At 43.4% G+C, this 27958-nt stretch overlaps 1 protein-coding gene across 11 annotated transcripts in view; it reads left to right on the forward strand.

Annotated features, from left to right (window-relative positions):
- The window catches only part of enah (ENAH actin regulator), a 570439-nt gene that overhangs the window by 206973 nt on the left and 335508 nt on the right, over positions 1 to 27958 (forward strand). The window lies entirely within an intron of this gene.

Below are 27958 nucleotides of genomic sequence, written 5' to 3' on the forward strand. Positions count from 1 at the left end.
CCTTCCTATATCTCCCACCACGAACCCTATAGTTATGCCCCCTTGTAATAGCTCCATCCACCCGAGGAAATAGTCTTTGAACGTTCACTCTATCTATCCCCTTCATCATTTTATAAACCTCTATTAAGTCTCCCCTCAGCCTCCTCCGCTCCAGAGAGAACAGCCCTAGCTCCCTCAACCTTTCCTCATAAGACCTACCCTCCAAACCAGGCAGCATCCTGGTAAATCTCCTCTGCACTCTTTCCAGCGCTTCCACATCCTTCTTATAGTGAGGTGACCAGAACTGCACACAATATTCCAAATGTGGTCTCACCAAGGTCCTGTACAGTTGCAGCATAACCCCACGGCTCTTAAACTCCAACCCCCTGTTAATAAAAGCTAACACACTATAGGCCTTCTTCACAGCCCTATCCACTTGAGTGGCAACCTTTAGAGATCTGTGGATATGGACCCCAAGGTCTCTCTGTTCCTCCACAGTCTTCAGAACCCTACCTTTGACCCTGTAATCCACATTTAAATTTGTCCTACCAAAATGAATCACCTCACATTTATCAGGGTTAAACTCCATTTGCCATTTTTCAGCCCAGCTTTGCATCCTATCTATGTCTCTTTGCAGCCTACAACAGCCCTCCACCTCATCCACTACTCCACCAATCTTGGTGTCATCAGCAAATTTACTGATCCACCCTTCAGCCCCCTCCTCTAAGTCATTAATAAAAATCACAAAGAGCAGAGGACCAAGCACTGATCCCTGTGGCACTCCGCTAGCAACCTGCCTCCAATCCGAAAATTTTCCATCCACCACCACCCTCTGTCTTCGATCAGACAGCCAGTTACCTATCCAATCGGCCAACTTTCCCTCTATCCCACACCTCCTCACTTTCATCATAAGCCGACCATGGGGGACCTTATCAAACGCCTTACTAAAATCCATGTATATGACATCAACTGCCCTACCTTCATCAACACATTTAGTTACCTCCTCAAAAAATTAGTCAAATTTGTGAGGCACGACTTGCCCTTCACGAATCCGTGCTGACTATCCCGGATTAATCCGCATCTTTCTAAATGGTTGTAAATCCCATCCCTAAGGACCTTTTCCATCAATTTACCAACCACCAAAGTAAGACTAACCGGCCTATAATCACCAGGGTCATTTCTATTCCCTTTCTTAAACAGAGGAACAACATTCGCCATTCTCCAGTCCTCTGGCACCATCCCCGTGGACAGTGAGGACCCAAAGATCAAAGCCAAAAGCTCTGCAATCTCATCCTTTGCCTCCCAAAGAATCCTAGGATATATTTCATCAGGCCCAGGGGACTTATCGACCTTCAGTTTATTCAAAACTGCCAGGACATCCTCCCTCCGAACATCTATTTCCTCCAGCCTATTAGCCTGTAACACCTTCTCTTCCTCAAAAATATGGCCCCTCTCCTTGGTGAACACTGAAGAAAAGTATTCATTCATCACCTCGCCTATCTCTACTGACTCCATACACAAGTTCCCACTACTGTCCTTGACCGGCCCTAACCTCACCCTGGTCATTCTTTTATTCCTCACATAAGAGTAAAAAGCCTGCATTTCAAGAGCTAAAATAAAACTGTTTCCAGAACTCAAGCCTAAATTGGGATTTCCCATCTTCCTTTCCCATTCTTACATTGCGAATAACCATTTCGATGGGTCCCTGGCAACAGCCTGACCCATGGTCCGCTGGCTGCGACTTCATTTCCTCCAGCTTCAAGTAGGAATCAGAATTAGGATGTGCAATGAGGCTTTGGAATTAAAATGCCCTGTGCATCTCACAATATTGTTTGCCACCTGCCTTGTACCCGGATCCAGATTCCTGTTTAGTTAAAACTGGACCTTTCATTTTGGCATGATTCCCTTTAACACAATTTGCAGCTTTGCATGTTTTTTTATTTGATTTATTATTGTCACATGTATTGTTATACAGTGAAAAGTATTGTTTCTTGCGTGCTGTACAGACAAAGCATGCCGTTCATAGTATACATAGGAAAAAAGGAAAAGAGAGGGTGCAGAATATAGTGTTACAGTCATAGGTGGGGTGGAGAGAAAGATTAAGTTAATGTAAGGTAGGTCCATTCAAAAGTCTGATGGCAGCAAGGAAGAAGTTGTTCTTGAGTCTGTTGGTACGAGTTCTCAGACTTTTGTATCTTTTTCCCGAAGGAAGAAGGTGGAAGAGAGAATGTCCAAGGTGCATGGGGTCCTTAATTATGCTGGCTGCCTTGCCGAGGCAGCGGGAAGTGTAGACAGAGTCAATGGATGGGAGGCTGGTTTAACTGAGCTACATTCACAACTCTTTGTAGTTTCTTGTGGTCTTGGCCAGAGCAGGAGCCGTACCAAGCTGTGATACATCTGGAAAGGATGCTTTCCGTGGTGCATCTGTAAAAATTGGCGAGAGTTGTAGCGGACATGCTGAATTTCCTTATCCTCCTGAGAAAGTAGAGGTATTGGTGGGCTTTCTTAACTATAGCGTTGGCATGGAGGGACCAGGATAGGTTGTTGGTGATTTGGACACCTAGAAACTTGAAGCTTTCGACTGTTTCCACTTCATCCCCATTGATGTAGACAGGGGCATGTCCTCCACTGCGCTTCCTAAAGCCAGTGACTATCTCCTTCGTTTTATAGTTTGATAATATGAATTATGAGTTTATATTAAATTATTTGACTTAATTCAAGTAATGGGGAGAATTCTGTCACTCTCTTGACTTGTGCTTTGTAGATGGTGGACAGACTTTAAAGTTAAATTTAAAGTTTATTTATTAGTCATAAGTAAGCCTTACATTAACACTGCAATGAAGTTACTGTGGAACTCCCCTAGTCACCACACGCCGGCGCCCAGTCGGGTAAATGCACCTAACCAACACGTCTTTCAGAATGTGGGAGGAAACCGGAGCACCTGGAAGAAACCCATTCAGACATGGGGAGAACGTGCAAACTCTACACAGACAGTGACCCAAGCTGGGAGTCGAACCGGGTTCCCTGGAGCTGTGAGGCAGCAGTGCTAACCACTGTGTCACCGTGCCAGTGTAAAAGAGTAATAGAGTCAGGAGGTGCAGAATTCTCAGCCTCTGATCTATTTTGTAATTGGCCACCACTACATAGAATACAGGAGTTGGGACGTCTTGTTGAAGTTGTACAAGACATTGGTAAGGCCACACTTGGAATACTGTGTACAGTTCTGGTCACCCTATTATAGAAAGGATATTATTAAACTAGAAAGAGTGCAGAAAAGATTTACCTGGATGGGGTACCTGGACGAGCACTCAGATCCTGCGCGGATCAGCTAGTGGGGTATTCGCAGACATCTCAGCCTCTCTTTACAACAATCTGAGGTCCCTATCTGCTTCAAGAAGATGGCCATCATCCTGGTACCTAAGAAAAGCCAAGCAGCGTTCCTGAATGACTATTGTCCGGTGGCTCTGACATCCATCATTATGGAGTGCTTCGAAAGGCTAGTCATGGCATGAATCAATCCCAGCCTCCCGGACTGCCTGGATCCCTACAGTTTGCCTACCGCCGCGAAAGGTCCACAGCAGACACCATTTCCCTGGCCCTGCATTCAACCCTGGAACACCTAGATAACAAAAACACCTATGTCAGACTCCTATTTATTTACTACAGCTCGGCCTTCAACACCATTATTCCTACAAAACGAATCTCCAAAAATGTCAAGCATGTCAGCTATGACTCTCACCAGCTTTTACAGATGCAACATAAAAACATTTTTTCTGGTTGTATCACAGCTTGGTATGGCACTTGCTCTGCCCAAGACCGCAAGAAACTACAAAAGGTCTCATTATATATGTGTATAATTAATAGACGTGTATTAAAGGCTTGGATGGAGAGAAATTTGTTGAATGTATTCAGGAGGAATTTCTCAGTTGTATGTGGATGGTCTGACAAGAGAGGATGCAAACTTGGCCTCCTCTTGGGAAATAAAGAAGGGCAGGTGATAGAAGTGTTAGTGAGGGATCATTTTGGGACCAGTGACCATTATTCTATTGGTTTTAAGATAGCTATGGAGAATGATAGGTCTGGCCCAAAAGTTAAAATTCTAAATTGGGGCAAGGCCAATTTTGATGGTATAAGACAGGAACTTTCAAAAGTTAATTGGGGCAGTCTGTTGGCAGGCAAAGGGACATCTGGTAAGTGGGAGACTTTCAAAAGTGTGCTAACCAGGGTTCAGGGTAAGCACGTTCCTCTTAGAGTGAAGGGCAAGGCTGGTAGAAGTAGGGAACCCTGGATGACTCGGGATATTGAGGCCCTGGTCAAGAAGAAGAAGCAGGCACATGACATGCATAGGCAGCTGGGATCAAGTGGATCCCGTGAAGAGTATAGAGGCTGTAGAAGTAGAGTTAAGAGAGAAATCAGGAGGGCAAAAAGCGGACACGAGATTGCTTTGGCAGCTAAGGCAAAGGAGAATCTAAAGAGATTCTACAAATACATGAAGGGCAAAAGAGTGATTAGGGAGAGAGTAAGGCCTCTTCAGGAACAACGAGGTCATCTATGTGCGGATCCACAAGAGATGGGTGAGATCCTAAATGAATATTTCTCATCAGTATTTACTGTTGAGAAAAGCATGGATGTTAGGGAACTTGGGGAAATAATTAGTGATTCTTGAGGAGTGTACATATAACAGAGAAGGAGGTGCTGGAAGTCTTAAAGCACATCCAGGTAGCTAAATCCCCGGGACCTGATGAAGTGTATCCCAGGACATTGTGGGAGGCTCGGGAGGAAATTGCGGGTCCCCTACCAGAGATATTTGAACCATCAACAGCCACAGGAGAGGTGCCTGAAAATTGGAGGATGGCAAATGTTGTGCCTTTGTTTAAAAAGAGCTGCAGGGAAAAGCCTAGGAATTACAGGCTGGTGAGCCTCACATGTGTGGTGGATAAATTGTTGGAAGGTATTTTGAGAGACAGGATCTACAGGCATTTAGAGATGCAGGGACTGATTCGGGACAGTCAGCATGGCTTTGTGAGTGGAAAATCATGTCTCACAAATTTGATTGAGTTTTTTGAAGGGGTAACTAAGAAGGTAGATGAGGGCAGTGCAGTTGATGTTGTCTACATGGACTTTAGCAAGACCTTTGACAAGGTACCACATGGTAGGTTGTTGCATAAGATTAAAACTCACAGGATCCAGGGTGAGGTTGTCAAATGGATACAAAATTGTATGAAAGAAGACAGACGGTTGTGGAGGGTTGTTTTTCAAACTGGAGGCCTGTGACCAGCAGTGTGCCTCAGGGATCGGTGCTGGGTCCACTGTTATTTGTCACTTATATTAAAGATTTGGATGAGAATTTAGGAGGCATGGTTAGTAAGTTGCAGATGACAGCAAGATTGGTGACATAGTGGACAGAGAAGGTTACCTAGGATTGCAACGGGATCTTGATCAATTGGGCCAGTGGACTGAAGAATTGCAGGTGGAGTTTAATTTAGATAAATGCGAGGTGATGATTTTGGAAGATCGAACCAGAGCAGGATTTACTCAGTTAATGGTAGGGCATTGGGGAGAGTTACAGAACAAAGATTTAGGGGTACATGTTCATAGATCATTGAAAGTGGAGTCACAGGTGGACAGAGTGGTGAAGAAGGCATTCGGCATGCTTAGTTTCATTGGTCAGAATATTGAATACAGGAGTTGGGACATCTTAAAGTTGTACAAGACTTAGAAGTTATAAGTTATAACAAACCAGCCTCCATTCCATTGACTCTGTCTACACTTCCCGCTGCCTTGGCAAAGCAACCAGCATAATTAAGGACTCCACGCACTCCGGACATTCTATCTTCTACCTTCTTCCTTCGGGAAAAAGATGCACAAGTCAGAGGTCACGTAACAACCGACTCAAGAACGTGTGTCGTCTGCAGATTTCCCAATCATGCCCCCCACATGTTCAAGTCCAAATCGTTAATGCATAAAACAAACAGCAGGGGTCCCAACATCAAACCCTGTGGAACACCAAGATTAAGTTTGCAGATGACACCACAATTGGTGGCATAGTGGACAGTGAAGAAAGTTATCTAGGATTGCAACAGGATCTTGATCAATTGGGCCAGTGGACTGACGAATGGCAGATGGGGTTTAATTTAGATAAATGCGAGGTGAGGCATTTTGGTAGTTCGAACCAGGGCAGGACTTACTCAGTTAATGGTAGGGCACTGGGGAGAGTTATAGAACAAAGAGATCTAGGGATACAGGTTCATAGCTCCTTGAAAGTGGAGTCACAGGTGGACAGAGTGGTGAAGAAGGCATTCGGCATGCTTGGTTTCATTGGTCAGAACACTGAATACAGGAGTTGGGATGTCTTGTTGAAGTTGTACAAGACATTGGTAAGGTCACACTTAGAATACTATGTACAGTTCTGGTCACCCTATCATAGAAAGGATGTTTTTAAACTAGAAAGAGTGCAGAAACGATTTACCAGGATGCTACTGGGGTTTGATGGTTTGAGTTATAAGGAGAGTCTGGATAGACTGGGACTTTTTTCTCTGGAGCGCAGAAGGCTTAGGGGTGATCTTATAGAGGTCTATAAAATAATGAGAGGCACAGATTAGCTAGATAGGCAATATATTTTCCCAAAGGCAGGGGAGGCTAAAACCAGAGGGCATAGGTTTAAGGTGAGAGGGGAGAGATACAAAAGTGTCCAGAGGGGCAATTTTTTCACACAGAGGGTGGTGAGTGTCTGGAACAAGTTGCCAGAGGTAGAAATAGAGGCAGGTACAATTTTGTCTTTTAGAAAGCGTTTAGACAGTTACATGGGTAAGATGGGTATAGAGGGATTTGGGCCAAATGCGGGCAATTGGGACTAGCTTAGGGGTTAAAAAAGGGGCGGCATGGACGTGTTGGGCTGAAGGGCCTGTTTCCATGCTGTAAACCTCTATGACTCTATGACTTACAAGTTGTAAGGCCACACTTGGAATACTGTGCACAGTTCTGGTCACCCTATTATAGAAAGGATATTATTAAACTAGAAAGAGCGCAGAAAGGATTTACTAGGATGCTACCGGGACTTGATGGTTTGAGTTATAAGGAGAGGCTGGATAGACTGGGACTTTTTTTTCTGGAGCGTAGGAGGCTGAGGGATGATCTTATAGAGGTCTATAAAATAATGAGCGGCACAGATCAGCTGGATAGTCAATATCTTTTCACAAAGGTAGGGGAGTCTAAAACTAGAGGGCATAGGTTTAAGGTGAGAGGGGAGAGATACAAAAGGGTCTAGAGTGGTAATTTTTTCACACAGAGGGTGGTGAGTGTCTGGAACCAGCTGCCAGAGGTAGTAGTAGAGGCAGGTACAATTTTGTCTTTTAAAAAGCGTTGAGAGAGTTACATAAGTAAGATGGCTATCGAGGGATATGGGCCAAACACGGGCAACTGGGACTAGCTTATGGTTAAAAAGGGGGTGGCATGGACAAGTTGGGCCGAAGGGCCTGTTTCCATGCTGTAAACCTCTATGACTCAATCCATCACGCTAACCATCCATTGACTCGGTCTACACTTCCTGCTGCCTCGGCAAAGCAGCAAGCAAATTAAGGACCCCACGCACCCCGGACATTTTCTCTTTCACCTTCTTCCGTTGGGAAAAAGATACAAAAGTTTGAGGTCACGTACCAACTGACTCAAGAACAGCTTGTTCCCTGCTGCTGTCAGACTTTTGTATGGACCAACCTTATATTAAGTTCATCTTTCTCTACGCGCCACTTATGCATTTAGGCAGTTACTTGGGTAAGATTGGTATAGAGGGAAATGGGCCAAACGTGGGCAATTGGGCAATTTTAACCATTAAGCTATAATGGTTAAAAATAAAAGGGTGGCATGGACAATTTGTGCCGAAGGGCCTGTTGCCATGCTATAAACCTCTATGACTCTATGACACTATTGACAAATAGAACATAGAACATTACAGCGCAGTACAGGCCCTTCGGCCCTCGATGTTGAGCCGACCAGTGAAACCAATCTAAAGCCTATCTAATCTACACTATTCCAATATTATCCATATGTTTATCCAATAACCATTTGGGTATGGCACGACTGCAGAGTGCATATGATTTCAGGTTGTGGGATTGCTTGGTTGTATCTGTAATGTACTGCTTGTGCTGTTTAACATGCATGTAGCTCTCTGTTGTAGCTTTAGCAGGTTGACACATTTTCTGGTGTGCTGGTGTTTCTTCTGGCATGCTCTCCTCTACCTGAACCAAGGTTGACCTCTTGCTTGATGCTAGTTGTAAAGGCTGTGCCAGGGTAGATTGGTCAAACATAATTCTGCTCCTTGTGGCTCACAATGGAGCAGTGTTTCAGGGATACCAGTTTTGAGTTACAAGATTTGTTCTGAATCTATCCCATTTGGCATGGTGATAATGCCACACAGCGTGATGGGGGGCTATCCTCAATGTGAAGATGGGACTAAGATGACTATTTACACCTCCATAATATCGCTTGATTTTCACCCTTTCTTACCTCATCTGCTGCTGAAACTCTCACTCTTACCTTTGCTAGCTCTAGATTTGACTCTTCCAACACATGCTTGGCTGACCTCCACATTTATTTTTTGCAAACTAGAGATCATCCAAAATTCTGCTGCCTGTGTCTTAGCTCACACCTGGTACCAAATTCTATTCACCTACCAATCCTACTTTAAGTCTTGTATACGATTACATAGGTTATGGCCATTTGGCCCAAACAGTTTATGCTCCAGTTGAGCCTCCTCTCAATGTTTTTTCAATCTAAATTTATCATCAGACCATCTAGTCCCATTTCCATCAAATGTTTATCTAGCTTCCCTTTAAATGCATCTATACTATTAATTCTCTGTTGGCGAGCTCCATATTCCCACCACTCTGAGGAAAGAAGTTTCTTCTGAATTTCCTATTGCAGTTCTTGGTGACTATCTTATATTTATGGCCTCTGGTTAGCTCTTCCTGACAATAAAAAACATTTTCGCTGCATCCACTCCATCAAAACCTTTCAGAATTTTAAAGATCTCTGTTAAGTCACCTACCTGGAGTCACAGGCGGACAGAGTGGTGAAGAAGGCATTCGGCATGCTTGGTTTATCGGTCAGAACATTGAATACAGGAGTTGGAATGTCTTGTTGAAGTTGTATAAGACATTGGTAAGGCCACACTTGGAATACTGTGTACAGTTCTGGTCACCCTATTATAGAAAGGATATTATTAAACTAGAAAGAGTGCAGAAAAAATTTACTAGGATGCTACTGGGACTTGATGGATTGAGTTATAAGGAGAGGCTGATAGACTGGGACTTTTTTCTCTGGAGCGTAGGAAGCTGAGGGGTGACCTTATAGAGGTCTATAAAATAATGAGGGGCACAGATCAGCTAGATAGTCAATATCTTTTCCCAAAGGTAGGGGAGTCTAAAACTAGAGGGCATAGGTTTAAGGTGAGAGGGGAGAGATACAAAAGTGTCCAGAGGGGCAATTGTTTCACACAGAGGGTGGTGAGTGTCAGGAACAAGCTGGCAGAGGTAGTAGTCGAGGTGGGTACAATTTTGTCTTTTAAAAAGCATTTGGATAGTTACATGGGTACGATGGGTATAGAGGGATATGGGCCAAATGTGGGCAATTGGGATTAACTTAGGGGTTTTAAAAAAGAAAGGGCAGCATGGACAAGTTGGGCCGAAGGGCCTGTTTCCATGCTTTAAACCTCCATGACTCTAAGTCATTGCTCAGCCTTCTATTTTCAAAGGGAAAGATCCCACTTGGTTAGTTCTTTCCAGATGCATTTCTTGTATCATCCTCGTAAATCATCTCTGCACTCTCTTATGCCTTTATATCCTTTTTATAATATATGGTGACCAGAACTGCAGTACACCTTGTAGTCTCAACACAGTCAGATATTGTGACTTCCCTATTTAGCAATTCTATGTACAAGAATGAGTGCTTTTTTTGCTTTTTTAAAATGACCTCTGACAACTTTTAGTGATTGATGTATTTGTATTCCCAAATGCCTTCTTCCTCTACCCAACCTGGACATGCATCTTCTAGGGAATAAGTAACCTCCCTATTCTTCTGACCAAGATGTACAACCCACATTTAGCTGTGTTGAACTTCATTTGGCAATAATTTGCCCATTCTGCAAGATTATTAACACCCTACTATAATTTGTTATGTCCTCCTCAAATTTAGTTTCTTATCTTTTAGCAGAATGTATTTTTCCTGCACTCTCATTATTTCAACTGCTGAACACAGTTTTGAATGTTTCCCATTGTTGTTAATCATGGGGAGCCATTTTGGTAGCAAGAACAAGAAGGCAGATTATTATCTGAATTGCTATAGATTGAGGGAGGGGAATGTGCTCTGAGATCTTGGTGTCCTTGCACTTCAGTTGCTGAAGGTAAGCTTGCAGATGCAGCTCACTATAAAGAAGACAAATGTTATGTTGATCTTCCTAGCAAGAGGATTCAAATACAGGTCAGGGATGTCTTGCTCTAATTGTACAGAGCCTAGGTACGGCCGCAGCTGGAATATTGTGTGCAGTTTTAAGCTCCATATCTGAGGAAGGACGTTTTTGCTTTGGAGGGAGTTCAGTGAAGGTTTACCAGATTGATTTCGAGGATGGCAGGACTGACGTATGAGGAAACATTGAATTAGTTAGGATTATATCCTCTGATGTTTAGAGGAATGGGGGAGGGGGGGGTGCAGGTCTCATAGAAACCTATAAAATTTCTAACAGGACTAGACATGGTAGATTCAGGAAGGATGTTCCCAATGGTGGGGGAGTCCAGAACCAGTAGCCATTGTCTAAGGATAAGGGGTAATTCTTTTCGGACTGAGATGAGCAGAAAGAGTGGTAAGCCTGTGGAATTCACTACCACAGAAAGCAGTTGAGGCCAAACCTTGTATGTTTTCAAGAAGGAGTTAGATTTGGCTCTTGAGGTAAAAGGGATCAAAGGATATGGGAGGAAGATAGGGGAAAGTGGGATCAGGATATTGAGTTGGCTGATCAGCCATGATCATACTGAATGGCAGAACAATCTCGAAGGGCCGAACGGCCTCCTTCTCCTATTTTCTATATATCTATGTTCACGATATTTTACTGATGTGTGTGTAATCCTTTTTTAGTTGATGTTTATTTGCTTACATTAAAATATGTTTTCCAGAGTTTTGCACATGGGTCTGTTTTATTCTTAGTTGACTTTTTCATTATGGTTTGATACAACTGAACGGGTTGTGGGGCCAGTTTATGCGACAACTAAGAGGCAACGATATTTCATTGAGTCTGGAATTGCACGTAGACCAGGCCGAGCATGAACAGTATATTTCTTTCCCTAAAGGATATTAGTGACAGATGGTTTTTATGACAAGCTGGTTGGTACATGTTCACTATGACGGAAACTGGCTTTTGAAAAATTCCGGAGTGTTACGAAGGGGAGGGTGATCTCCCCTCTGAGAACTAACACTCAACCGTTCAAAGAGAAGTACCTCATTTCATAATCTGTTAAAGTGTGTTTGAGAAGGGATAATATCTGCACTTCAGCAACTTTTAATGGTTAAATCAAAATAGCTACCTGAGACTGAAAAAACAAGTAACACTTTATTTATCTAACGAACAGAAAACAGGTTAGCTAAAATATTGACAAACAGAATAAACCACTATTCTAATGGAATGCAGTTTAGATAAGTACAGTTCCCTCTTATTGACAAAAAAAATAGAACTTTTAGTCACACTCAAAATGCAACCAGGTCCAAATGAATCCAGAATCTTCCATCTTCTTTATCTTCTGTTTTCACTATCTTCTGTTGGTATCTTTATGATTGAGATGAGGCTTTCTTTTAGGGCATAAATGTGGCTGTTACGCTATTAGGGGCAGTTTCAGTCTGGCTCTCTGGAGCTGGAAGCTGTGTCTTATAGCCCTGATGACATACCAAAATCCCCACAATAGGTTTGGTTTACAGATTATCAAAACATCAAATTCAAATCTGATATGCTGTTGCTTTCAAATGCCTAGTTTAAACTGATTGGGCAAACTTCAAAAACAACCTGTTGACATGGCAGCACCACTGCCTAGGCTCGCAATACAATGTTTCACTCTATGCTCTTGTATACTGCATTTTTCTACCTTCCCTCTCTTTTAAAAACACAATTTTTTAAACAGAACCATGAAATTTTACAACTCTTAGCATTTTAGAAGTTTTAAAAATAATTTTAGAAACTAACTTCACAACAAGAGCATTAGTCCAGACCCTTGGATTGCTAGTTCCGTAACTTAACTATTATGCTACCGTTCTCATCTGTAATAACCCAGGTTAGTTCTAGCTTTTTTAAGATTGTTGCTTCATAAATAGATATGAAGTTAAGGTAAAAAGGAGTTTAATCATTCAGTGCCTAAAAACATGAAATATTAATTTCAATTTCTGAGGGACTGTTAATATTATTCAAATTCCTATTGCCTATTTAATGGAAATTAGTAATTTCTATTTTAAATGTAGATGCAAATACAAAATTTTAATGCAAATACAAAAAGGACGTGCGCTTGGGAATTAAGTTACTTGTTTGCTGCACTTGAAGGTCTAACTTCATCTTGACTGAAGAAATAGAGTCATAGAATCATAGAGGTTTACAGCATGGAAACAGGCCCTTCGGCTCAACTTGTCCATGCTGCCCTTTTTTTAAAACCCCTAAGCTAATCCCAATTGCCCGCATTTGGCCCATATCCCTCTATACCCATTTTACCCATGTAACTGTCTAAATGTTTTTTAAAAGACAAAATTGTACCTGCCTCTACTACTACCTCTGGCAGCTTGTTCCAGACACTCACCACCCTCTGAGTGAAAAAATTGCCCCTCGACACTTTTGTATCTCTCCCTTCTCACCTTAAACCTATGCCCTCTAGTTTTAGACTCCCCTACCTTTGGGAAAAGATATTGACAATCTAGCTGATCTGTGCCCCTCATTATTTTATAGACCTCGATAAGATCACCCCTCAGCCTTCTACGCGCCAGAGAAAAAAGTCCCAGTCTATCCAGCCTCTCCTTATAGCTCAATCCACCAAGTCCCAGTAGCATCCTAGTAAATCTTTTCTGCACTCTTTCGAGTTTAATAATTTCCTTTCTATAATAGGGTGACCAGAAATCACTTCGCTATATGGTTAATTTTCCATTCTCACCAAATTGTTGTCACGTTCCAGATTGAGTAGCAGGGCATTTTAACATTCCTTTGAAAGAGCTGTAACAAAAGCTGTAACAGTCAAAGAATGAAGAACAAAGAACAAAGAAAATTACAGCGCAGGAACAGGCCCTTCGGACCTCCAAGCCGGCACCGACCATGCTGCCCGACTGAACTAAAACCCCCTACCCTTCCGGGGACCATATCCTTCTATTCCCATCCTATTCATGTACTTGTCAAGATGCCCCTTAAAAGTCACTACCGTATCCGCTTCCACTACCTCCCTCGGCAACGAGTTCCAGGCACCCACCACCCTCTGTGTAAAAAATCTGCCTCGTACATCTCCTTTAAACCTTGCCCCTCACACCTTAAACCTGTGCCCCTTAGTAATTGATTCTTCCACCCTGGGAAAAAGCTTCTGACTATCCACTCTGTCCATGCCTCTCATAATCTTGTAGATTTCTATCAGGTCGCCCTTCAACTTCTGCCATTCCAGTGAGAACAAACCAAGTTTCTCCAACCCCTCCTCATAGCTAATGCCCTCCATACCGGGCAACATCCTGGTAAATTTTTTCTGTACCCTCTCCAAAGCCTCCACATCCTTCTGGTAGTGTGGCGACCAGTATTGAACACTATATTCCAAGTGTGGCCTAACTTAGGTTCTATAAAGTTGTAACATGACTTGCCAATTTTTAAACTCAATGCCCCGGCCGATGAAGACAAGCATGCCGTATGCCTTCTTGACTACCTGCTTTGCCACTTTCAGTGACCTGTGTACCTGTACACCCAGATCCCTCTGCCTATCAATACTCTTAAGGGTTTTGCCATTTACTGTATATTTCCTATCTGTATTAGACCTTCCAAAATGCATTATCTCACATTTGTCTGGATTAAACTCCATCTGCCATCACTCCGCCCAAGTCTCCAACTGATCTATATCCTGCTGTATCCTCTGATGTTCCTCATCGCTATCTGCAAATCCACCAACCTTTGTATCGTCCGAAAGCTTATTAATCAAACCCCCAGTTACATTTTCCTCCAAATCATTTATATATATATTACAAATGGCAAAGGTCCCAGCACTGATCTCTGAGGAACGCCACTTGTCACAGCCCTCCATTGAGAAACGCACCCTTCCACTGCTACCCTCTGCCTTCTTTAACCGAGCCAGTTTTGTATCCACCTTGCCAGCTCACCTCTGATCCCATGCAATTTCACCTTCTGCACCAGTCTGCCATGAGGGACCTTGTCAAAGGCCTTACTGAAGTCCATGTAGACAACATCCACTGCCCTATTCTCATCAATCATCTTCGTCACCTCCTCGAAAAACTCGATCAAGTTAGTGAGACACGACCTCCCCTTCACAAAACCATGTTGCCTCTCACCAATACGTCCACTTATTTCCAAATGGGAATAAACCCTGTCTCGAAGAATCCTCTCCAATAATTTCCTACCACTGATGTAAGGCTCACCGGCCTGTAATTACCTGGATTATTCTTGCTACTCTTCTTAAACAAAGGAACAACATTGTCTATTCTCCAATCCTCTGGGACCTCCCCTGTAGTCATGATGTGGAGATGCCGGCGTTGGACTGGGGTAAACACAGTAAGAGTTTTAACAACAGCAGGTTAAAGTTTATTTGGTAGCAAATGCCATTAGCTTTCGGAGCGCTGCTCCTTCATCAGATGGAGTGGAAATCTGCTCTCAAACAGGGCACAGAGACACAAAATCAAGTTACAGAATACTGATTAGAATGCGAATCCCTACAGCCAACCAGGTCTTAAAGATACAGACAATGTGAGTGGAGGGAGCATCAAGCACAGGCTAAAGAGATGTGTATTGTCTCCAGACAGTTAGCCTGTGCTTAATGCTCCCTCCACTCACATTGTCTGTATCTTTAAGACCTGGTTGGCTGTAGAGATTCGCATTCTAATCAGTATTCTGTAACTTGATTTTGTGTCTCTGTGCCCTGTTTGAGAGCAGATTTCCACTCCATCTGACGAAGGAGCAGCACTCCGAAAGCTAATGGTATTTGCTACCAAAAACACCTGTTGGACTTTAACCTGGTATTGTTAAAACTCTTACTGTGACCTCCCTTGTAGCCAGTGAGGATACAAAGATTTCCCTTAAGGCCTCAGCAATTTCCTCCCTTGCCTCTCAGTATTCTGGAGTATATCCCATCAGGCCCTGGGGACTTGTCTATCTTAATGTTTCTCAAGAACTCCAATACCTCCTCCTTTTTGATCTCAACATACTCAAACTATCTACAACACTTTCCCAGACTCATCATCCACCAAGTCCTTCTCTTTGGTGAATACTGACGCAAAGTACTCATTTAATACCTCGCCCATTTCCTCTGGCTCCATGCATAGAATCCCTCCCTTGTCCTTGAGTGGGCCAACCCTCTCCCTGGCTACCCTCTTGCTCTTTATATATGTATAAAAGCCTTGGGATTTTCCTTAATCCTGCTGGCCAATGCTTTCTCGTGACCCCTTTTAGCCATCGTAACTCCTTGCTTATGTTTCTTCCTACTTTCCTTGTATTTCACACTTGCTTGTGTGTTCCCAGCCTCCTTGCTTTGACAAATGCTTCCTTTTTCTTTTTGACTAGGCTCACAATATCTCCCGTTATCCAAGGTTCCCAAAACTTGCCATACTTATCCTTCATCCTTACAGGAATGTGCCGGTCCTGAATCCCTATCAACTTAGACTTGAAAGTCTCCCACATGCCAGATGTTGATTTGCCCTCAAACATCTGCCCCCGATCTACATTCTTCAGTTCCTGTTTAATATTGTTGTAATTAGCCTTCCCCCAGTTTAGCATCTTAACTTGAGGATTACACTTATCTTTATCCATCAGTACCTTAAAGCTTACTGAATTGTGGTCACTGTTCCCGAACTGCTCCCTTACTGAAATATTGACCGCCTCGCCAGGGTCATTCCCCAATACCAGGTCCAGTACGGCCCCTTCCCTATTTGGACTATCTACATACTGTTTCAAGAAGCCCTCCTGGATGCTCCTTACAAACTCTGCCCCATCCACGCCCCTAGCACTAAGTGAGTCCCAGTCAATATAGGGGAAGTTAAAATCTCCCACCACAACAACCCTGTTACTTTTACATCTTGCCAAAATCTGCCTACTTATCTGTTCCTCTACCTCCCGCTGGCAGTTGGGTGGCCTATAGTAAACCCCCAACATTGTGACTACACCCTTCCTATTCCTGAGCTCTACCCATATTGCCTCGCTGTATGAGCCCTCCGTGGTGTCCTCCCGGAGTACAGCTGTGATATCCTCCTTCCCCAGTAGTGCAACTCCCCCACCCCTTTTACATCCCCCTCTATCCCATCTGAAACATCTGTATCCTGGAATGTTAAGCTGCCAATCCTGTCCTTCCCTTAACCAAGTCTCTGTAATAGCAACAACTATTATTATAATAGCAACAACTAGTACTAATCCAAGCTCTAAGTTCATCTGCCTTACCTGTAACACTTCTCACATTGAAACAAATGCACTTCAGTCCACCAGACCCTCTTCGATTAGCAACCTCATTCTGCCTGCTGTTTCTCTGAGTCTTACTGGCCCTATTCTCTGGTTCTCCTTCAGCTAATTCACCTTTGCTTTGGTTCCCACCCCCCTAGTTTAAATCCTCCCGTGTGGCACTAGCAAACCTCCCGGACAGAATATTTGTGCCCTTCCAGTTTAGATGCAACCCATCCTTCTTGTACAAGTCCCACCAGCCTCGGAAGAGACCCCAATGGTCCAGATATCTGAAACCCTCCCTCCTACACCAGCTGTTTAGCCACATGTTGTGCTGTACTATCTTCCTATTCCTAGCCTCACTAGCACGTGGCACAGGGAGTAATCCTGAGATTACAACACTAGAGGTCCTGCTTTTTAACTTTCTACCTATTTCCCTAAACTGCTGCTACAGGACCTCATCACTCTTCCTACCTATATCCTTGTCTGTTTCCATACATCGCATCAAAAACCTGCTCCTTCCATTGTGCGGTGTCATTAAAGCTGCAGTGTGACAAAAGAACACAAGAATTTGGAATAGGAGTAGGCCATTCAGCCCCTTAAACCTGCTCCACTATTCAAGATCATGGCTGATCTGAATGTGGCCTCACCTTCACTTTCCTGTCTGCCTCCCATAACCCTTGACTCCCTTGTTGATCAAAAATCTAACTCAGCCTTGAATCAATTCAATGACCCAGTTTTTGCTGTGTGTGGATGAGAACTCCACACTGTCGACCCTTAAAATATTTCCCTTTATATCAGTCTTAAATGGGAGATCCCTAATTTTTCATTCTGTCAAATGCTCTTAGAATCTTTCAATTTTTCACCTTCAATTCTTCTAAAAGTAGGAAATCCTTAAACAGAGCTGCCAAGTAAAATTTTACTTTCATATTCCAGCTGATGGATACATGAATTTTTAAAGAATATTTTTCCAGTGTATCCTCTGTTAGCTGATTACAAAGGTTTATCTCTTGAGCTTGAGTTTGAGGGCCTGTATTTGTTGAAGCTTTCACAATTCCTACCCTTGTGGACTTCACACAAATGATACATTCTGGGCTCTTTGCCCAGGCACTGACTCAAGTGTATAATTTATTTCCAAACTGCTTGCTTTTTCTTTTTTGTCTGCACAAGAAAACGTAATGGTGCATGTATTCTTTGTTGTATATGTGTGAGTTTGCATGTTTTTGTTGGTGAAAGAGTAATAACTCTGTTATTTCTGGTTTTTACTACATGTATAGTTTGTAGAGTTATGGATTAGTTATTCCCTGTAGGTCATTTGAATTCCTGGCAACTCATGCTTTTCTTTTATATTGGTATTCACTATGCTTTATTGCAGCCTCAGATCTGTGCAACGTTGAGCAAAAGCTAAAGGATACCAGACAATGTAGACTTTATACATTTTCCCTTTGCAGTTGTTGGTAGTTAGGATACTCTTTAAATTACAGAGCTTTCATAATGTAGCTTGTGCTCAATGTGACAATGTGATGTATGGAAGGTCTTTGAGAAAATGTGGAGTGTTTTGGGGAAGAAAATGGTGAAAGACATCATTTCATTTGAATAGCAGTAAAACGGTATGGAACTCTTGGCATCTACTGGATAGTTTGATGACTAAGGGCAGTTGAAACTTGAACTCATAAAATATTATTTTAAAATCATAAGACCGTAAGACATAAGAGCAGAATTAGGCCATTCAGCCCATCGCGTCTGCTCCACCATTCGATGATGGCTGATATGTTTCTCAACACCATTCTCCCACAATTTCCCCGTAACCTTTGATCCCCTTACCAATAAAGAGCCTATCTAATCTCTGTCTTAAATACACTCAAGTATTTGGCCTTCACAGCCTTCTGAGGCAATGAATTCCACAGATTCACCACCCTCTGGCTGAAGAAAGGCCTCTTCATCTCAGTTCTAAAGGGTTGTCCCTTTACTCTGAGGTTGTGCCCTTGGATAACTAATGGAAACATCTTCTCCACCTCCACCTCCACTCTATCCAGGTCTTTCAGAATTCTGTGAGTTTCAATGAGATATCCCCCTCATCCTTCTAAACTTCATTGAGTACAGACCCAGAGTCCACAAATGCTCCTAATACATCAAGCCTTTCACTCCCGGGATCATTCTTGTGAACCTCCTCTGGACCCTCTCCAAGGCCAGAAGATCCTTCCTTAGATATGGGGCCTAAAATTGCTCACAGTATTCTAAATGTGGTCTGACCAGAGCCTTATAAAGCCTCAGTAGTGTTTCCTTGCAATGTATTCTAGAATCATAGATTCATAGACTTTGGTCCATCGAGTCCTCACTGACACATTAGAAACACCTGAGCTCCCACCTAACTCTATCTACCAGCACTTGGCCCATCGCCCTGAATGTTATGATGTGCCAAGTGCTCATCCAGATACCTTTTAAAGAATGTGAGGCAACTCACCTCCACCACCTTCCCAGGCAGCGCATTCCAGACCGCCACCACCCTCTGGGTAAAAGAGTCTTTCCTCACATCCCCCCTAAACCTCTTGCCCCTCACCTTGAACCTATGTCCCATCGTGACTGACTCTTCAACTAAGGGGAACAGCTGCTCTTATCCATTCTGTCCATGTCCCTCATAATCTTGTACATCTCGATTAGGTCACCTCTCAGTTTTCTCTGCTCCAACAAAACAACCCAAACTTACCCAACCCCTCTTCATAACTTAAATGTTCCATCCCAGGCAGCATCCCGGTGAATCTCCTCTGCACCCCCTCCAATGCTCTGGTCTATTCTAGCCCTCTCGAAATGAATGCTAACATTTCATTTGCCTTCCTAACTACCAACTCAACCTGCAAGTTAATCTTAAGAGAATCCTGAACCAGGACTCCCTTTGCGCTTCTGATTTCTGAATTCTCTGCCCATTTAGAAAATAGTCCACGCCTTTATTTTTCCTACCAAAGTGCATAACCTCACACGTTCTCACATTGTATTCCATCTGCCACTTCTTTGCCCACTCTCCTAACCTGTTCAAGTCTTTCTGCAGCCTCCATGCCTCCTCACTACTACCCGTCCCTCTTTTTTTTTGTCCACCTATCTTTGTATCATGTACAAACTTAGCCACAATGCTCTCAGTTACTTCATCCAGATCACTGATGTATAAAGTGAAATATTATGGTCCCAACACTGACCCCTGCGGAACTCCACTAGTCATCCTCTGCCATCCTGAAAAGGACCCCTTTATCCCCACTCTCTGCCTTCTGCCAGTCAGCCAATCTTCAGTCCCATCTCTGGTTGGAAGAGTAGAGGATAGGAGATCATCCCATTTTCAGTATCCAGAGTAAGCTAACAGACCACGAGATATGACATAAATGGAAGCTGTGGTAATGTGCTATCAGGCGAGAATTAAAATCAGGCAAATAGTTTTTTTTGTTGAGTGCTAAAGGAGAATGTCCAAGTGAATTGAAAGTAGTGTTTACAAAATTGTTTATCAGCTAATTTTATTTGTGATCCAGGTCAATTGAAAATTCCAGCATTAAAAAAAAAGTGGTACGCATTGATGATCGTTTCATAAAATAATAGAATGGTTGTAGCATAGAAGAAGGTTATTCAGACCATCGTGTCTGTGCTGACCCTGAAGAAGCAATTCACTTAGTGCCATTCCCCTGTCTTTTCCATGTTGCTTTGCAATTTTTTCCGTTTCAGATAATGATCTAATTTCCTTTTAAAATGTTGTACTTTCGCTGCCTTCACACTGTCAAGCAGTGCATTCTAGATCCTAACCACCCACTGCATGAAAAGTTTTTCCTCGTGTCACCATTTCTTCTTTTGCGAGTTTCTTTAAATCTGTGCCAGCTTTTTCTTGACCCTTCCACAATGGTGAACAGATTTTCCCTGTCTACTTTGTCCAGACCCCTCATCATTTTGAATGCATCTGTCTAAATTCCTATCAACCTTCACTTCTCCAGGTAGAATAGTCACAAGTTTTTTGGTTATTCTTTTTAATTGAAGTTCCTCATCCTTAGAAACATATTGTGAATGTTTTCTGTCCAATGCATTCACATTTTTCCTAAAGTGCGGTGCCAGAACTGGATGGAATACTTCAGATGAGGCCAAACTAGAGTTTCATACAGTATTAACATAGCTTCCTTGCTTTTCTATTCTATACCCTTGTTGGAAAAGCCCAGGATGATGTTTGCCTCATTAATCACGCTCTCAACCTGTCCTGCCACTTTCAATGACTAATTCACATGTACATCCAGGTCCTTCTGCTCCTGCACCCCTTCAGAGTTGTATCCTTTTAAAATATGTTCTCTCCCTGTACTTCGTATCAAAATGTATCTCGTTGTCTGCATTAAATTCCATCTGCCACTTGTCCACCCATTCAACCAACCTGTCTGTGTCCTTTTGAATATCCTTCTCACTGTTCACAGTTTTCTATCATTGCAAATTTTGAAATTGTGCCCTATACATCAAGGTCTTGGACATATCAGAAAGAGCAGGGGCCCTAAGTACCTCTGACCTCTGGGAACTCCACTGTAACTCTTCCTCCAGTCCATAAGAACATAAGAAATAGGAGCAGGAGTAGGCCATCTAGCCCCACGAGCCTGCCCCACCATTCAATAAGATCATGGCTGATCTGAAGTGAATCAGTTCCACTTACCCGCCTGCTCCCCATAACCCTTAATTCCCCTACCGATCAGAAATCCATCTATCTGTGACTTAAACATATTCAACGAGGTAGCCTCCACCACTTGAGTGGGCAGAGAATTCCAGAGATTCACCACCCTCTGAGAGAAGAAGTTCCTCCTCAACTCTGTCCTAAACTGACCCCCCCTTTATTTTGAGGCTGTGCCCTCTAGTTCTGGTTTCCTTTCTAAGTGGAAAGAATCTCTCCACTTCTACCCTATCCAGCCCCTTCATTATCTTATATGCCTCTATAAGATCACCCCTCAGCCTTCTAAACTCCAACGAGTACAAACCTAATCTGTTCAATCTCTCCTCATAATCTACACCCCTCATCTCCGGTATCAACCTGGTGAACCTTCTCTGGACTCCCTCCAAGGCCAGTATATCCTTCCGCAAATAAGGCGACCAAAACTGCACACAGTATTCCAGCTGCGGCCTCACCAATGCCTTGTACAGATGCAGCAAGACATCTCTGCTTTTATATTCTATCCCCCTCGCGATAAATGCCAACATCCCATTTGCCTTCTTGATCACTTGCAGACTGAGTTTTTGCGACTCATGCACAAGGACCCCCATGTCCCTTTGCACAGTAGCATGTTGTAATTTTTTTCCATTTAAATAATAATCCAATTTGCTATTATTTCTTCCAAAGTGAATATCCTCGCATTTGCCAACGTTATACTCCATCTGCCAGATCTTCGCCCACTCACTCAGCCTATTCAAATCTCTCTGCCGACCTTCCACTTCCTCCACACAATTCACTTTCCCACTTATCTTCGTGTCGTCAGCAAACTTTGTTACCCTACACTCAGTCCCCTCCTCCAGATCATCTATGTACATAGTAAACAGTTGAGGCCCCAGTACCGATCCCTGCGGCACGCCACTCGTCACCATCTGCCAACCAGAAAAGCACCCATTTATTCCAACTCTCTGCTTCCTGTTGGATAGCCAATCCCCAATCCACGCTAACACCCTACCCCCAACTCCGTGTGCCCCAATCTTCTGCAGCAACCTTTTGTGAGGCACCTTATCGAATGCCTTTTGGAAATCCAAAAACACCACATCTACCGGTTCCTCCCTGTCAACCGCACTAGTCACATCTTCATAAAAATCCAGTCCGAAATGCAATGGATCTCCTCCAGAAGCTTACTCAAGTTAAATTGAAGTTAAATTGACTGACCAATAGTTGTTGGGCCAAACTTCTCACGGTTTTTGGAATAAGGGTAAAACATTTCCAATTCCTCTGGCCCATACCGCTGAGTCGAAGGAAGAGTGAAACATTTTGGCCAATGCATGAAAAGTTTTTCCTCGTGTCACCATTTCTTCTTTTGCGAGTTTCTTTAAGTCTCCACTCTTACTTCCCTTGAATGCACCTTTTCTGTTCCCTTATCAAATTTAGTATGGACAGCCAATCCAATACCTCTCCTTTTCAATTTTAAACCCTTTCAAGTGCCTGAATGACCTCTTCTTTGACCTTAACCTGTGCAGTATCGTATTCCTAGGTAAAGACAGTTGTAAAGTATTTAAAACCTAAAACCATGGCCTCCATCTCCATCCTTAAATTCCCCTTTTGGTCCCCAGTTGGCCCTGCTCTTCTTCTTGGCACCTTTTACTATTTATGTGCCTATATAAGACTTTGGGGATTCTCTTTTTATTTTTCTGCCAGAGATTCGTAAGTTGCTTTTTTAATTCCTCTCTGAACCTTTAATATTCAGCCTAGTTTGCAATTGTACAATCCACCTGGCATTAGTCATAAGCACAAATGTTTAGCTTGATCTTAATCACTATCTTCTGCCATCGAGGGAGATTTGGATTCTTTTGCCCTATCTTTTGGGGCGGCAGGGTGGCACAGTGGTTAGCACTGCTGCCTCACAGCACCGGGGATCCGGGTTCAATTCCCGACTTGGGTCACTGTCTGTGTGGAGTTTGCACGTTCTCCCTGTGTCTGCGTTTCCTCTGGGTGCCCTGGTTTCCTCCCATAGTCCAAAGATGTGCGGGTTAGGTGGATTGGTCATGCTAAACTGCCCCTTAGTGTCAGGGGAACTAGCTAGGGTAAATGCATGGAGTTACGGGGATAGGGTCTGGGTGGGATTGTGGTTGGTGCAGGCTTGATGGGTGAAATGGCCTCCTTCGGCACTGTAGGGATTCTGTGATTCTTGTCTTTTGTGGGAACATTTCTTGACTACTTGAACTCTCTTTTTGAAAGCAGCCCATTTTTCAATTACACTTTTGCCTGCTAATCTTTGCTTCAAATTTTTCAGCCCAGATCCATTTAAGTTGGCTTTCCCCCAGATAATTATTCTTACTCTGAATGGTTCCTTGTCCTTTTCCATAGCTCTTTTGGCATCTTTGATGGATCTCCTTAGATCTTATCTGGCTTTCTTGTATAGGTCAGGGTTGCCTGACTTGAACGCCTCAGACCTGGACTTCAGCAAGCAGTGGATATCCCTGTTCATCCATGGTTTGGGGAACACACAGATTTGTTTTTTTGGCAGTCTTCTACACACTTACTAATGAAGTCAGTTACTGTAGTGGCGTAGTTGTTCTGGCTGGTCACAGAGTTTTTAAATACTGACCAGTTTACTGACTCTAAACAATCTCGTAGGAGATCATCTGATTCCTCAGACCAACATTGCATGACTTTCTTTGATGGATTCTCCCGTTTCAGTTTTTGCTTGTAAGCCAGGAGCAGGAGCACAGCCTTGTGATCTGATCTGCCAAGGTGTGGGTGGGTGATAGAGCGGTCGGTATGTTTGATATTTGTGTAGCAGTGGTCATAGAGGTTTACAGCATGGAATTCTAGGATGTTTGGGCCTCTGGTGGAACAGGAGACGTGTTGGTGGTACCTTGGTAGAATGCTCTTGAGTTTGGCCTGATTGAAGTCCCTGGCCATGATGAACAAAGCCTCGGGATGTTTCATCTCAAGGCTATTTGTAGTAGTATATATTTCGTTCAGTGCGGTCTTCACGTCTGGGGTGGGATGTAAACTGCTGTCAGGAAATCAGAGGTGAACTCACGCGGAAGGTAGTAGGGGTGGCATTTTAGTGTCAGGTTTTCTAGGAGCAGAAACTCACCACTTTAGCTAGATCTGGGCACCACGAGATGATGATTAGAAGGCAGACCCCACCTCCCCTAGCCTTGCCTGAGGCCACTGTACGGTCCATTCGGAGAATTGAGAAGCTCTCTGGTTGTGGGGCACCTTTTAAAATATAGGACCTGTGGATGCCAATTATAATTTCTAAATATGTAGTCCTGTCAAATATTGCAAATAGTTGTAATTTCCTTCGACGTGCGAAACAGGATTTAAGTTGCTACTATCAACTCTTGAATGACTTCAACCAATAGAATTGAAAAATTAGTTGAACACATTGACTGGAATGAGGGAATGGCAAAGTTGACTCGAGAATTTCTGTTTCAGTTGGAGTATGTTGCATTTCTGATGTAATTTGTTACAGTAACTTGATTTATGGTGGAATCTTTGTGCACTTCAAGTGTGTCTTGAATAGATAAAGGAATTGTTATATTGTACAACATTGGTTAAAAAAAATTCCAGTGGTGTTGCACTTTTGTGTGAATTGCAGTTAATGTTGAATACTGCAGCTGCCCAACAACTGGATAATTGAGAAAGTGTGGACTAAATTAGACATAGAACATAGAACAGTACAGCACAGAACAGGCCCTTCGGCCCACGATGTTGTGCCGAGCTTTATCTGAAACCAAGATCAAGCTATCCCACTCCCTATCATCCTGGTGTGCTCCATGTGCCTATCCAAAAACCGCTTAAATGTTTCTAAAGTGTCTGACTCCACTATCACTGCAGGCAGTCCATTCCACACCCCAACCACTCTCTGCGTAAAGAACCTACCTCTGATATCCGTCCTGTATCTCCCACCACGAACCCTATAGTTATGCCCCCTTGTAATAGCTCCATCCACCCGAGGAAATAGTCTTTGAACGTTCACTCTATCTATCCCCTTCATCATTTTATAAACCTCTATTAAGTCTCCCCTCAGCCTCCTCCGCTCCAGAGAGAATAGCCCTAGCTCCCTCAACCTTTCCTCATATGACCTACCCTCCAAACCAGGCAGCATCCTGGTAAATCTCCTCTGCACTCCTTCCAGCGCTTCCACATCCTTCCTATAGTGAGGTGACCAGAACTGCACACAATATTCCAAATGTGGTCTCACCAAGGTCCTGTACAGTTGCAGCATAACCCCACGGCTCTTAAACTCCAACCCCCTGTTAATAAAAGCTAACACACTACAGGCCTTCTTCACAGCTCTATCCACTTGAGTGGCAACCTTTAGAGATCTGTGGATATGGACCCCAAGATCTCTCTGTTCCTCCACAGTCTTCAGAACCCTACCTTTGACCCTGTAATCCACATTTAAATTAGTCCTACCAAAATGAATCACCTCACATTTATCAGGGTTAAACTCCATTTGCCATTTTTCAGCCCAGCTTTGCATCCTATCTATGTCTCTTTGCAGCCGACAACAGCCCTCCACCTCATCCACTACACGTGCTCATCTTAAAGGTATCTGGTCGGGGAATGTTGGCACTGCAGAGTTTTAAAATTGGATTTAATTGTGACATTTGTTTGAGAAATAATAAGTTACTTATAAAATAATGAGGGACACAGATCAGCCAGCTAGTCAATATCTTTTCCCAAAGGTAGGGGAGTCTAAAACTAGAGGGCATAGGTTTAAGGTGAGAGGGGAGAGATACAAAAGTGTCCAGAGGGGCAATTTTTTCACACACAGGGTGGTGAGTGTCTGGAACAAGCTGCCAGAGGTAGTAGTAGAGGCGGGTACAATTTTGTCTTTTAAAAAGCGTTTAGACAGTTACATTGGTAGGATGGGTATAGAGGGATATGGGCCAAATGCGGGCAATTGGGACTAGCTTAGGGGTTTAAAAAAAAAGGGCGGCATGGACAAGTTGGCCGAAGGGCCTGTTTCCATGCTGTAAACCTCGATGACTCTAACTGGTTTATGTCAAAGGCGGTTTGATCTGTTGGGTTCACTGGGTGAAAGCAAATCCAGGAAAACCTTCTTCAGTGGCCACTGTGTGGAATATACCAGAAAGCCACAGATTCAGATTAATGGAGATATTTAAAAGGAAATTGAGCTATTGAGTGGTACGACAGAGGATATAAAATTGGGGGTGGAATTCTCCCAAGCTTCCATCAATGGGTTCAATGGAGGGAAGATGGAAGAATTCGGTGGGAGACCTAAAAATTGGGAACTCCGCTTGAGGCTGATGTGAAACTTATTGGCATCCCGCCAATGGGATACAGATGAAGGTCAGATTGCTGATGCCTGATTCTCCCAGGTACCAGTGAAACATGTTTGGAACAACATGAGCAATGCCTGGGGACTCCTCCTGAGTTCAGGAGTGACAGGACCCTGGACCCCAGAGCATCACAGCAGCGGGTGGGAGAAACAAGTGGACTGTCCAGATTCGGTGTCCTGGAGGGGCTCATTTTTGCAGTCTGAAAATGTTCCTGGACACCCATCTTCTTTCTCATGGTGCCCTCAGACATCCATCTTTAGTTTAAATTTTAAAGTTTATTTATTAGTGTCACAAGTAGGCTTACATTAACACTGCAATGAAGTTACTGTGAAAATCCCCTAGTCACCACACTCCAGCCCCTGTTCGGGTACACTGAGGGAGAATTTAGCATGGCCAGTGCACCTAACCAGCACGTCTTTTGGACTGTGGGAGGAATTCGGAGCACCTGGGGGAAACCCATGCAGACACGGGGAGAACATGTAGACTCGGCACAGTCACCCAAGCCGGGAATCAAATCTGGGTCTCTGGCTCTGTGAGGCAGCAGTGCTAACCTCTGTGCCACCGTGCCATCTTATAGTGAGTCGATGATGTTGGGCACCCTTTCAATATGACATCTGGATAGGACAGCGAACTATGCGCCATCAGGCCTGCCCCACCACAGAACGCAGTGCAAAGCATCCAGTTGTAGAATTATGAGTTTGAGGCCAGAATATTTAGTGGTTTTTCCTGTTAGTCCAAGCACTCCATGGTCCCACCTTTGCCAACGGACCTAGTCCCCAGGTGAGTGAATTCTACCCTGGGATTTAGAATAAAACTACCACGGCCTACAAAATGGCAGAGAACATAAAACATGGGATGAGTAGGCCAGCACTCCTATTCAATAAGATCAAGGTTGAAGTTTTACAATAACTCCACTTTCCAAGTCTGTTCCCATATCCCTTGATTTCCAGCATGCCAAAAAAGTTTGAATATACTCATCAAATCCACAGCCTTTTTAGTGTTGGGCATTCCTAAGATTCACAATCCTTTGAGTTTTCTTCCTATTAAAGAAAAGACCAAAATATGATGGATCAAATGGCCTAATTATGTTCAAGTGTTTCTAGTTAAAAATAGATCAGCTGAATCTCTGATCAAATCAAATTACTCCAATTTTTATTGAACTGTGTCACCATTTTAATCAGGACAGTGGTGCAGTGATATTGTCACTGAACTGGTAATCCAGAAACCCAAAGTAATGCAGCACGATGGCACAATGGTTAGCACTGCTGCCTCACAGCGCCAGGGACCCGTGTTCAATTCCCAGCTTGGGTCACTGTCTGTGTGGAGTTTGCACGTTCTCCCCGTGTCTGTGCG

This window comes from Mustelus asterias, chromosome 5, assembly GCF_964213995.1.
Source record: "Mustelus asterias chromosome 5, sMusAst1.hap1.1, whole genome shotgun sequence".
NCBI lineage: Eukaryota > Metazoa > Chordata > Chondrichthyes > Carcharhiniformes > Triakidae > Mustelus > Mustelus asterias.